The sequence below is a fragment of the Fukomys damarensis genome, unplaced genomic scaffold (assembly GCF_012274545.1).
Source record: "Fukomys damarensis isolate Sample0158 unplaced genomic scaffold, DMR_v1.0_HiC HiC_scaffold_16, whole genome shotgun sequence".
NCBI lineage: Eukaryota > Metazoa > Chordata > Mammalia > Rodentia > Bathyergidae > Fukomys > Fukomys damarensis.
The window spans coordinates 17,150,477-17,157,414 of NW_022900928.1; the positions used below are offsets into that span (position 1 = coordinate 17,150,477).

Here is a 6,938-nt window from a genome sequence, read left to right on the forward strand (position 1 = left end):
AGTGTGCATATACAATTTTATGGGAACACAGCCATGCTTGTTCATTTACCTATTGTCTACAGTGGCAAAGGCAGCACTACGTACTTATAACTGAGGATATACAACCTGTGAATGCTAAGATGTTCACACTTTAAGAAAAAAAAAGTGAATGTGGCTTAGTGCAAAGGCCCTGGGTTTGCTCTCAAGTACTACACATACACATACACACAAAAGTCAGTGTGCATAACTACAATTTTATGGGAACACAGCCATGCTTGTTCATTTACCTATTGTCTACAGTGGCAAAGGCAGCACTACGTACTTATAACTGAGGATATACAACCTGTGAATGCTAAGATGTTCACACTTTAAGAAAAAGTCATGGCTCTCTGAAATAGATCGCACAACAGCACAGCCCCGCGTGGGAGGAGGGAAGAGCAGAAGCAAACTCGGGCAAGCGGACCGATGATTCTGAGGTGGGCATGCTGAATGTGGGGTCCTGCGAGACACCCAAGACAATGGGAAGGTGTGCTTGGACAAAGAGTGAAAGATCAGGATGTGGGTTTGGGAATCATCAATGTTCAGACAGCAGTTGAAGCTGTGGCCACCCATGAGTCAACCAAGGGGACAAACCAGAGGGCAAAGTGGGGGACTCAGCCCTCCAGGAAACACTCCTGAGCAGTAACCTAACGGGCTAATGAGAAAGGGGCTGAGAAGGAGGAGAGACACAGGAAACAGACTCAGGAGGATAAGGCCAAGGGAGAAGATGGACTGAAGGAAAAGAGTCGGTGTCAAATGCCTCCCAGAAACTCAGTGGCACCCGGACTGAAAAGGAGATGGATTTTGAAGACCTCAGCCAGGGAATTCACTTAAATAGTGGGGAAGGAATTGCTCCTCAGTTGGCAACCTGGACCCCACATTCTCTTGGTTTCCCTCCTAGCACGTGGGCTCTTTTCCAATCTCTCTTGCTACTTCCTCCTCTTCTGCCCACTTCTAAACATGGCAGAGCCACCAGGCTTAGTCCTTGCACCTCTCCTGTTTTCCGTCCATGCTCAATGATCCCATTCGGTCTCACAGATGTACACAGCTGTATACAGCTGTCTAGACCCGGCCCTGAACTAAGTGGCAGAACCAGCTGCACACTCAACGTCTCCACTCGGAAGTCTAACGGGGACCTCTGACTAACAGATCCCAGACCCAGCACCTTCTCTTCTTCCCAGACCAGCACAATACTCTACTACAGTTAAAACCAATTCCGTCTTTGCAGTTGTTCAAACACAAACCCCATAACCACCTTGATTCTATCCTCTCATGTTCCACGTGATCTTTCAGTAACTCCTAACTGCTGTATCTTCAAACTATACCCAGAACTGGACGCTCACCCTCTCCACTGTTACTATGTCACTGCAGACTCCCACCATGTGTCTGTTCCTCAGGCCATTCTAGGGGTCTCCTGTCTCCTCTTTGCCCACTCCTGCCACCCTCTGGTCACTCAACATGATCAGAGCAGTCCTGTTAAAAACAGAAAGATTTGCTTGTTTGGGGGCAAAATACCCCAAACCTTCCTGTCTTATACGAGCCGAAGCCCAAGTCTTACAATAACCTCCCAGAGCCCTACCCAATCTGCCGAGGCCCTTACCCTCACTCCCCCCGACCCCTGGTCATAAGAGTGCTCCCAGGGCCATGGATCTCCTTCCTGGTCCTCAGCAATATGCCAGAGCCACTTTCATACCTCAGGATCTTTGAATGTGCCGCTCCCTGCACAGGCAGTGCTCTTCTACAAGATATGCATGTGACTGTCCCTCAGCTACTTCTGGTCTGGCTTAGATGTCCCCTTCTCAGTGAGGCCTTCTCCAGACAATCTGTTTAAGACCACTAGCCCTCTCCCAACCTGCAACACCCCATTTCTCCCTTTCCTGCTTTACTTTGCTCTACAGCTCTTGTTGCCTCCACTTTGACAAAATAGAAATGTTTTACCAACTTAGCTCAGCTACTGTGTTTCCTCTGCAGGAATAGAAGCTCCATAAAGAAAAAGAATTTTTGTCTGTGTTTTCCTTTCCAGCACCAGGCACTCAAAAATGATTGGAGAAAGAATGGAAATACTGGATTGGAAGGTGACTGAAAGACAAGAAAAGAAAAGCAAGTCCAAGCAACTCTTCTGAAATCTGTGAGGTGCGGAAGAGCAAGGAAGGAGCAAGGAAGTTGAAAATGGCCCTCTGGCAAGTGGATTCCAAATGGCTGGTCTGAGAACGCACCCAGGAGGGCCATGTGCACTATAACTGCAGACTAGAAACTAAAAAGAAAAGATCCCCAGAGAAAAATAAAAGCCACCTACTCACTCCCCTAGCAACTCACAGAAACGGGACCTAATATTTGAAACACCAAAATGTGTCACCATGAGAAACAGAAGGATCTGACTCCCAAAGAAAAGCTCCTTAGCTTCTAAAGGGACCAAAATAGTGCCACAAAGGCTTACAGTCACAGGCTACTTGGCTATTTTTACAGAACCCGTAGAATCTTCTGTATTCCATAATAAAGCCTGTTTCCAATTTCAACAACTCTCTAAAACTGAGTTGTCAATTTCAGTGGCTACCATTATTTGTGCCATGCAATGCATGTTTAGATGCGTACCTTCCATGTAAAGACATGAGTTTCATTCTCACTTTATAAAGAGGCTGAGAGGTTTAAGGAATTTGTCCTAAATCATAGCAATAAATAAGGAACTAGAATAGAAATCAAACCCAAATGTGTCTGACCCTAAATATCATGCTTTTTAACCTCCCTAGTTTATCTTACTTCTGTAGCACTATTTTTTTCTTATGAAAACACAAGAGCGAGGAATTGTTTAATGTATTCTTATAAGGTTTAGCTATTCTACGATGCCTGTTGGATTCTTGAAAAGATATATTTTTACGTTAATTTTTTGACTTACACATTCCCACATGTACGTGTCTTTCCAATCTTTGTGTCCTACAGCGGGACACAGCAGGCATGAAATGTAAGAATTGGAGTTAAGAATTTAATGCCACAGCACTGGGATAATTTGTGGACAGACCAATGCTAGTGGTCTATCATGAAGGATGAGAAGAAAGTGGAAGAAGGCAGATTCCGCAAAGCACAGAGCTGTGAGCTTATGCAGAATGCAGAGCAGGACCCAGCCTTACTGTTACAGAATTCACGGTCGGGGGCCTTGGACAAGGGCAGCCCCTGATCACAGAGGCCTGGCACTCGCTCACGAGGCACAATCATTTCATGCCAAGTCTGCTGCCTTCTTTGAGTGGCTCCCAGAACTACCCGATGGGGGCAGCAAACAGCTGGAGCTGCGTGGTGGACCAGACCCTTTATGAAGCCATGGACTCTCCCCTTCACCCACTGAGAGCCCCTGGATTCCCAAATAGACTGACAGAATCAGGACTCTACAGTTAATAGGGATAAGAATAAGATCTTGCATTTGGTTTAAAAAAACCAGCTAAGTAAATCTAAGCTAGGGAAGAAGGGCACAGTTCGGAGCAACCAATACAAAAAAAAAGTGTCTTTACGCTGATAACAAGCTCAGTGAGGGAATGTACGATGTAGCTGACAGAATAAAGGAAAAGTGTCCTTAGATGCATTAACAAAGTGTCTATGCTAGAATAAGGGAGGTGACAGTTTGGTTCTGATCCGGTTGGTTGGCTTCAATTATTACCATGCAATGTAGACTTCTGAGCAACTCACGTTGACAGAGTCTGCTGGGTCCCTCCACTCCCTTCTCTGATCTAGTCTAGGATAGAAGAGGTAGGAACTGATCCCTACATGCTACCTCACCTGGATCCCTATTCCCTGGTGACTTACCACCGTGCTCAGCCAATGGGAAGAGAAGTCAAGAAAGAAAAGAAGAGGCCTTTCTTGTCCGGTCTTCTCTGTCTCCTTCTGTACATTTCTGACAATGACTGTCCCTTTACAACTCTGCTTCCTGTCCGACAGTCCCTCTTCCACAGCTCCAGCTTCCCATGGGTTCCAGTTTGCTTCCCTTTTTCCTTCAGGTCCAGGGGTGAAACAGCTTTCCCTGCTGCTGGCTGCTAGGTAGTACCTCAGCGCCCCTTTCTTGGTTCCTTTAAGGGTGTCCACAGTCGTTTAAAGAGTCCCTTCACTCATTCCTTTTAAAATCCCAATGAACTGGGCCTTCTATTTCCTGCAAGAGCCTTGGCTGAAGCTGGATGCAGGATACTAGACAGCCTTAAAGTCACGTCTGCGAGGACCAGCTCTAGGAGCAAGAGGGTGTTTACTCTGGTCAAGGGAAGGCAGCAGTGCCATCCATTTGAAATGGGCAAGTAGCCACTGTGAGACTCACTCTTAGCTCCACAGATAGTTGTGGGTACAGAGATACCACCTTTTGGTTAAATGTAAATTTTCCCCAGAGTTGGCAAAAGTACGGTGAGTATTCCTGGCTGGTCACGAGCTCCAAGGATTCTGAGTCGCCGATCTTACACTAGATGAGCTCAAGTCAGGAAGAGTACAGAAAAAGGTTGGAAGGCTAGTCTAGAAAAGTCCTTTCCACACCAGGATTTCATGACTCGTCACCAACTGTACACTAAACCCCCATTTATCAAAATGCAATCATCCTACCTTATCTGCAGCTTCACTCTCCATGGCTTTATTGTAATTACCTAGGACCAACTGGAGTCACAAAATAATAAATGGATAATCTGGAAATAAATAATTTGTGAGTTTTAAATGAGTAGCATGATGAAATTTCATGTGATCCCGCCTCCATTCTCCGAGGACGTTAATCATTCCTCTGCCCAGCGTGTCCACACTGTATAAGTTACCCACCATTTATCACTTTCCAGCCATCTGAGTTATCTCAACTGTCAGAGTGACCGTCACAGTAATACAGTGCCTGTCTTCAAGTAACCCCTGCTCAGTAGCCTAACTTAACTCTTCAACACAGCTGTCTTAGTACTTCGTCCCATCACCAGGCAGTGTACTATCTCACAGCGGCACAAGGAGAAGGGTGAGTACAATACGATCATGACGGCTGAGGTTCCTATATTGTTCCGTTCTATTTTATTATTAGCTACTATTGTCACCTCTTACCGCACCAAACTTATAAACTTTACCATAAATTATGTATTCTAGGAAAAAACACTATACAGTATAAAGAGTGCGGTACTATCTGATTTCAGGCATCCCTGGGGGCGGTCTTGGACTGCCTCTCCGACAACTATACTAAAATTGAGGAGGAAACTCTGGGGATGTGTTGTTGCTGCTTCTCACTTGAATCTAGAGAACGGAAGTCTAGCTCTTCGGTCAAGTTTGCCAATTTTCAACACTGAAATTGTTCTTACATGTTAAGGTAACTTGCTATCGTAGATATCAAAAAATGTTCGGCATCTTTGGCCATTAGAGAAATGCAAATCAAACAACACTGGCATTCTATCTTATTCCAGAAAGAAGGCTATCATCAAGAATTCAAAGCACAGTGCTGGGCACTGTGGCACACATCTATAACCTTGCATGCAGGAGGCAGAGGCAGGAGAGCCATAGGGGTACACAGTGAGCTCAGGGCCAGCCTGAACCACATAGAGACCCTGTCTCAAGCACACAAACAAACCAAAATTTAAAAAACAGCAAATGCTGGCAAGGTTGTAGCGGGAAAGGAACCCTTCTACACTGTTGGTGGGAATGTAAACTAGTACAACCACCAGGGAAATCGGTATGGAGACTATAAAATTTAAAGTCAAAAAAATTAAAAGTAGAAATTCTATTTGATCCAGGTATTCCTCTTCTGAGTATCTTCCTAGGAGTTAAAGGTATCATATGACAGGGGCACACATGCACCTATTACGGCAGCTCATCATAATAGTTAAATCTTGGAAACAGCCGATGAGGCGATAAAGAGAATATCCAATATATACACGAGAGAATACTACTCCACCATAAAGAAGGATGCGTTTGACTTATTTGTAGGAAAATGGATGCACTGTGAGATCATAAAATGCTAGGTGAAATAAGTCAGACACAGAGGTTAACTGTTACATGGTTTCTCTTACGTGAGAAGCCCAAAGTATAAGTAATCTAAAGGGCAAAATAACATCATAGGAAGCAGGGAGACAGATTCGTGGAGATGGGAAGGTAATATGGGGACGGACAAAACAGGACAGTGAGGAGGGGAAAGGGATCAAGATGTCATGTGTATATATGTACCAATTCCATATGCTGAATGTACTTACTATGTATCACACACATATACTAATAAAAATGTTAAGAGATAACTTGAAAGCAAAGCAGGAAATTTTTACATCTCAGCATGACCCGACTTTCCAAAAGTTCACTTCCAGTCCACTCACAACCCTCTATTGAAAACATTTTTTAACCCAGCAATTCCACCCACACAACGCTCAGTCACTGCAGTGCTCGAGAACTGTCACCTCATTTTTCAACTCCAAAACCAGGATACAAAATCTGCCCACAGGACAAAATATTTTAGACACAAACTAGCCCAGAAAAAAACAAAGTGGCCTCAATTCACCTCGGCAGGAAAAAGAAAATGATTTTTGTTAAAGCCCCAACGCCTGAGGTCGCACCGGGGTCATGGCTCGGGATTCCAAGGGTGTATCTTAGCCAGGTGTTCTCCTTGGGGGACAGTTTATCATCTCCTGCACCTCGGGACGGCTGGGCCAGCCAGTTCATTCATTCGTTCAACAAACATCAGTGATGAACTTCGTTAACAGAGCCCTGGGGAAGCACAGAAGACCCCAGGACGCTAGCGCAGCCTCGCTGCTGCCCAGAGCACTTCGCCAAGTTCAGGAAACGACACGATTTCAAAAGACCAATGAAGGCGAAGAGTGAGAGTGACGGCCCTGAAAACTTTCTGCAGAAACTTGGGAAATGCCAGCCCTCGGGCGCGGAGAGGGCGGGGACACAGGTCCGCTGTAGGACGCTGCCTACGGGCTGGGGCCGGGCTCTGTCCCGCCGCC

The 6,938-nt window shown here is 45.4% G+C and overlaps 1 protein-coding gene across 2 annotated transcripts in view; it reads right to left on the minus strand.

Annotated features, from left to right (window-relative positions):
- The window catches only part of Parva (parvin alpha), a 144,203-nt gene that overhangs the window by 136,169 nt on the left and 1,096 nt on the right, over nt 1-6,938 (minus strand). The gene's annotated exons all lie outside the window — the stretch shown is intronic.